Here is a 6,355-nt window from a genome sequence, read left to right on the forward strand (position 1 = left end):
CACTCCAGCCTGGGCGACAGAGCAAGACTCCATCTCAAAAAAAGAAAAGAAAAGAAAAGAAAACCAGTGTCCCTTTCCCTCTCATTCACCCATATCCTAGGGTAAGACTCTGTGTGTGGGGAGGGTGGGAGGTGCATCTAGACCAGAATCTGGCCAGGGTCTTCAGGCAAAGAGAAGCCCCCAAGTCTAGGGTGCTTGGTCCCCCACACTGGCTCAGGAATTTGATCCTGGCTTCCAATTACAATTATTTATATAGATGACGTATCCCCTCTCCCTGACCCCTTCCTGTACCCCTGCTCTGACTCCAGCCCACACGAAAAGGTACACACAATCCCGGAAGGCAGGTGGTGTCTTCCTCACATCCATGTTTTCCTCACTGCCACTTCGTTGGGGTCTGGTACTAGGACCGGCTCTGAGCAAGTGTTTGCTGAATTGAATCTGAGTTTTAGGCGCTGCATTAGGCAATATCGTAAGGGCAGCTAGCACTTACTGTGTGCCATGTGCTGTTCTAATAAGCATCTTATATGTATTCATTCATGTATTTGATCCTCACCAAAGTGTTATAAAGTGGTCTCATGTGACAGATAAGGAAACTGGGGCATACAATTGACTGGGATCACATAGCTAGTAAATAACAACGCTGGGATTTCAACCTAGACAGCCAGGCTTTAAGAACTGGAGGTAGCTGGGCACAGTGGCTCACGCCTATAATCCAGCACTTTGGGAGGCGGAGGCGGGTGGATCACCTGAGGTCAGGAGTTCGAGACCAGCCTGACCAACACGGAGAAACCCCATCTCTACCAAAAATACAAAATTAGCTGGGCGTGGTGGTACATGCCTGTAATCCCAGCTACTCGGGAGGCCGAGGCAGGAGAATCACTTGAACCCGGGAGGCGGAGGTTGCGGCGAGCCAAGATCGTGCCATTGCACTCCAGCCTGGGCAACAAGAGTGAAACTCCATCTCAAAAAAAAAAAAAAAAAGAACTGGAGGTAAGGAGTTCAAGATTACAGTGAACTGTGACTGTGCCACTGCACTCCAGCCTGGGTGACAAAGTGAGACCCTGAATTAAAAAACAAAAACCAAAAAAAAAAAAAAAACAACACTCTAAACGCAAAAACAAAAACTGGATGTAAAATTACATTGCGGGGGTAGGGGATGTGGAAAGGAAGAAGGCCAAGCTTAAGAGCAGAAGAGCAGAGGTTTCCCCAGGAAAGCAAACTCCTCAGCCTGTGTCTAGCTGGGTCTGTGCGACACAGGGCCTGATTTTTGCAGGATGAGGGGCATTTTGGACATGCTATCAATCAGGCCCCTAGAGACAGACCACAGCACCCTCTATTTTAGATCCCAATATATGCCAGAGAAGACAGAAGCCACTGTGTCACCACTTAGCACTAGGTGAGGGAGAGTGGATTTTGGGCCCCTAGGTTGTCCAGGGGTGGGCGCCAGTTCCTGAGCAACCACCGAGCAAACAGTGCAGCACAGGGAGGAATGCCAGACATAGTTGCAAACAAGCCACTCCTTCGGCTCACAGCAAGAGGCTGGGTGAGGGTGGTAGCATGGAGCCTACTTCATGGTCCCCCCCACCCCTGCCCCCAACAAGAGATCCCAGGCTCTGAATCCAGCCCCAGAAACAACCAGATGCAAGGTAGCCTCTTCCTCACACCAGCTGGCTGGGATAGGAAGTCCTCCCTGATAATCTTCACTGAACTCCAGAGAGCTCCCCCTACGCTGCTCCTGTACTGGATGCACTGAATCTGAATTAATGGTTGAGAAAGCACTTTATAACCAGGAAAACCCAGTGTAACTAACTGCAAGGAAGGACTGGCATTCTTGCTGGACATATGTGTTCCCCGGGCATTTTCAGTGCCAAAGTCTCCCCAAAGGGAAGAGCTAGAACTGTTCCCTTCACCCACCTCCAACCTGGCACTCGGGCCAGGGGTCAGCTGGCAGGGGGTGAGTCCCCAATGGGCGTGCCCACCAGCTGTTGGGGCTGAGCAGTGGTGGTTCAGGCCCTGGGTTGGTGACCTCACTTCCGCTCCTACCTCCCCACCTCCCCAGCACTCCTCCCATTTGAGGCCCCACCAGGCCAAAATCGAGAAGTCCAAGGTTAACTGTTCCTTCCCACTTTAAGAGCTAATTAAAATAATTAGCCACAATGAACTGTCAAACATTAACCAGAAGAGGCTGCAGGACCAGACAGGCCTCTATCACAGGCCGAGGGATGAGGGGCAGGAATCAAATGGCCATCAAATCCTTCAGCTGGGGTATGGTGCGGGACGGGGGCGGCCCAGGAGGACCTCGCTGAGCCGAGGTGCCAAGGGGTCAGGAGGTGACTCTGGTCAGGAAGGTGATGTGCAGGCATACGGTGGTGAGAAAAGGGAGTCAGGGTTAGGGTGCGGTGGAGGAGCCAGGAATTCATAAAGCGGTCACCGCCTCAGCAGTCCCTCAAGCCTCCAAAGCAAGGCGCTGGCGTGAGGGGACCCCGCATGGTACGGCTGCTGAATCCCCTAGGCGGCGGCCCAGGAGGGAACCCGGAGGCGGGAGAGTCGGGGAGAGCGGGAACGCGGGAGCGGGAAGGCTGGCGGCTGGCTCACACGGAAACTCCGGCCCCTGCCAAGAGGTCTCTATTTTGGCGATCCAGTTCTCCAAATCATAGGTCTGCGTGCGCGTGTGTGCGTGTGACCCTAAAGCCCTGGCCCCAGAAGCCCCGGGGGCAGTCGGATCCATCTAGCAGCTCCGCCGCAGTCCGCCCCACCTCCTCTGCCCTCGGGCGCCCAGCTTCTGGGGGCCCGCTGTCATGATTGGCCCCGTCACGGAACCCAGGCTGCCGGGGGCGAGGGAAAACAGGGGCCCCTACCCCGACTCCCCGACTCGGGGAATCCATTCCACTTCCATCCCGGGATCGGGAGCCCGGGTTCTCCAGCACACGCGCGGCGGGGCGACGCCAGGGCGGCTCGCGACACGCCGCGACTCTCCCGCCCTTCCCTGGGCCCCCAGCCCCACGCCGGGGCCCCGGCGCTCTCGATTCCGCCCTCAAGCAAACTTTTCCAGGTCCCCGAAGGCTCGAAGAACCGGCGCCATCGACGTACCTGAGGCCGAGTGGCTCACGGGCCCAGCTCGGTCGCCGGGCCGGGGTCTGTCTCCGTGGTCCCCGCTCCGTGGGCCGAGACGCGGGTCCCCAGCCCCGCCAGGCCGTCCTCTCCCCTCGGAAGCCGGGCCGGGCGAGCGGCGCCGGGAACTCGGCGCCGGCGAAAGGAGAAGTGGAAGTTGAGCGCGGCGCCCGGTCCGTCCCCGCGGCCGCCGGGACCGCCGTCCCCCGCCCTCCTCCCCGCCCGCCCTTCCTCCCCGCCCGCCTGCCCCCGCCACCCCGCGCCCGTGACTCACCTCGGCGCCGGGGCAGGCTGGTCCGGGCGGGCGAGGCGCAGGGCTCTCCCACACTTCGCGCCGCCAATGGCAAGTTGGAGGGAGAGATGCAAATACCAGGTGAGACGGCGGCGCCCCTGATAAAACGGGGCGGGGGGCGGGGTGGAGCGCGCGGGGAGCGGGGCGGACGCCGGGGAGGGCCGGGCCAAGACACGGGGCGGCAGGGGCGCCCGGGGAGGGGGCACGAACCGGCGCAGACCTGCACCGAAACGAGCGAGCGAAAGGGGAAATTGCACTAGAGACACACACGTCCCCGCAGGCGGCGGCTGGGGCGGGCGCGAAGGAGGCAGGGCGGGAGGGAGGGAAGAGCCGGAGGGAGGGACCGACGGGAGGGACCGCGGGCGGGCGGGCGGGGTGGGGGAGGGAACGAGGGAGGGACGAGGCATCTCGGTGGAAACAGCGCCCCTCCGCCCCGGCCCGCCCGCCGCGGTCGCCAGCACGGCATGGGGAGCCGTGCCAGGGGCCCGCGCGGCCTCTCCTTCCCCTCGCGGCTCGCTCGCGCCCGGGGGACCACGAGGCAGGGCGCCCGCAGAGCCCGCGTCGTGCGCCGCGGCCCGGGCGGGCGCTCCCCACTCTGCTTCTAGCCAGCGAGACTCCGAGCTCTCTGCTCGTTCCGCGCCCTTCCCGGTGCGAAGCCCCCATACAACGGCCCGCAGAGAAATCCCTTCCCCGCGGACTCGGGAAGGTTTCGTCCAGCCCTCTCGGCCCGTGCAAGTGGAGACTTGCTTGACGCCTTTGGGCCAAGCCCTGCGCTCCACATTATTGAGCTCCTGGGGTGTGCGGGCCCCAGCGGGAGGGCGGGCCGTGCGGCGGGGGAGGCCGCGAGATGCCCAGAGGATACAATTTTGGAACCATATGCCCGACTCCGCAGAATCCTGGGCGGAACACCTGGGGTGACTGGAGAGTTTCGGCGACTTCTTAGGGAAGTCGAGTCTAGGACTCCTGCGGGAAGTTGGGGTGGGGGACGCTGGCAAGATATGAGTCAGGGGAAGGGCTAGGGGGAGAGGGGCTGGCCCAGCAAGTGCAAAGAGAGCCAGAGTTCGGGTGCTGGAAGAAAGCCCATGCCTACCTTTCTTCCCCTGTCCAAAGCCAAGCTGCTCTGCTCCACGCGCCCACTTGAAAGCCACTCAGGCACGCTCCCCTTCTATCTCCCCTTTGCCCTCTCTGACCTGCCTCAACATCAATACCGCCGCCTACGTGGGTCTGCTGATAGGAGGCTCTGGAGAGAGTGCGCTGGGAATTGTTACTCTGTATAGTTCCACGTGGCCTTTTTGGGGGCGGGGGCAGCAAGGCCTAAGCCTTGGCAGAAAACATCAAGACTGAAGGAGCCCCAGGGGATGGGGCCTTCTAAAGGGCTTGAGGTTGAAGGACCTACTCAGCCTCCAGCATCGGCCTGCTTCTCCTGCCTTAGGAAAGGATCATCTCAGGCGCAGGACTGGGGGACAGGAGTGGTGGTGGATGATGGCCACAAAGGCAGCTGCAGATTACAAGTTCCCAAGGAAAGATCCTGTGGCTGGACTGGGGCGCCGGCCCCTGAGACCTCCTGGATACTCAGAATCAAGTCCCCAAAACAAGCACTTTGTCTTTTCCAAGCGGGCATGCTTTTCCCAGGGGATTCCAGATCCTGGAGACACACAGTTCTCTGCTGACCTCTCATCCACGAGGGTCCCCTCTCAAATTTGGGGTAGGTTCCAGATGTCCCTAAGCCCTCTTTACCTTGACTTTGAAATTCACGAATGGACAGACACGTCTGCACACGCGTGCACACACACACACACTTTCCCATTTTGCTAAGAGCTCAGTGGTCTGTAACCTCAGACAGACCTGGGTTCCTATTCCAGCTCACTATTTACCAGCTGTGTGACTTCGGGCAAGTCACTTAAACTCTCTGGGCCTCACTTTTCTTCTTTAAAACAGAACAAAAACAAAAACTAGGCTGGGTGTGGTGACTCATGCCTGTAATCCCAGCACTTTGGGATGCCGAGTGGGGTGGATCACTTGAGGTCAGGAGTTCAAGACCAGCCTGGCCAACATGGTGAAACCCCATCTCTACTAAAAATGCAAAAATTAGCCGGTGTGGTGGTGCATGCCTGTAGTTCCAGCTACTCGGGAGGCTGAGGCAGGAGAGTCACTTGAACCTGGGAGGCAGAGGTTGCAGTGAGCCGAGATCGTGCCACTGCACTCCAGCCTGGATGACACAGTGAGACTCCATCTCAAAAAAATAAATTAATTAAATAAATTAATTTTTTTATTTTTGTTTTTTATTTTTATGGGTACATTGTAGGTGTGTGTATTTATGGGTTACATGAGATGTTTTGATACAGGCATGCAATGTGTAATAATCACATCAGGGTAAATGGGGTATCTGTCACCTCAAGCATTTCTCCTTTCTTTGTGTGTTTTCTTTTTCTTTTTTTTTCTTTCTTTTTTCTTTTTTTTTTTTTTTTTTTTGAGATGGAGTCTCGCTCTTTCGCCCAGACTGGAGTGCAGTGGCGCGATCTCGGCTCACTGCAAGCTCCACCTCCCGGGTTCATACCATTCTCCTGCCTCAGCCTCCTGAGTAGCTGGGACTACAGGAACCCGCCACCATGCCCGGCTAATTTTTTGTATTTTTTAGTAGAGGCAGGGGTTCACTGTGTTAGTCAGGATGGTCTCGATCTCCTGACCTCGTCATCCGCCCGCCTTGGCCTCCTAAAGTGCTGGGATTACAGGCGTGAGTCACTGCGCCCGGCCTCTTTCTTTGTGTTATATACAATCCAGTTATACTCTTTTAGTTTAGATTTTTTTTTTTTTTTTTTTGAGACGGAATTTCACTCTTCTTGCCCAGGCTGGAGTGCGATGGTGTGATCTCGGCTCACCACAACCTCTGCCTCCTGGGTTCAAGCGATTCTCCTGCCTCAGCCTCCCGAGTAACTGGGATTACAGGCATAC

At 57.6% G+C, this 6,355-nt stretch overlaps 1 protein-coding gene across 2 annotated transcripts in view; it reads right to left on the bottom strand.

The window, feature by feature from the left end:
• The window catches only part of ELF4 (E74 like ETS transcription factor 4), a 46,520-nt gene extending 43,292 nt beyond the window's left edge, over positions 1–3,228 (bottom strand). The window contains exon 1 of one of the 2 annotated variants that reach the window (XM_055106923.2): positions 3,091–3,228. The gene's annotated coding sequence lies outside the window, so the exon portion shown is untranslated. The remainder of the gene's footprint in view (positions 1–3,090) is intronic. The other variant, XM_003818937.5, reaches the window with a different exon arrangement.
• Positions 3,229–6,355: the final 3,127 nt, after the last annotated feature.

The sequence above is a fragment of the Pan paniscus genome, chromosome X (genome assembly GCF_029289425.2).
Source record: "Pan paniscus chromosome X, NHGRI_mPanPan1-v2.0_pri, whole genome shotgun sequence".
In the NCBI taxonomy this organism is placed as follows: domain Eukaryota; kingdom Metazoa; phylum Chordata; class Mammalia; order Primates; family Hominidae; genus Pan; species Pan paniscus.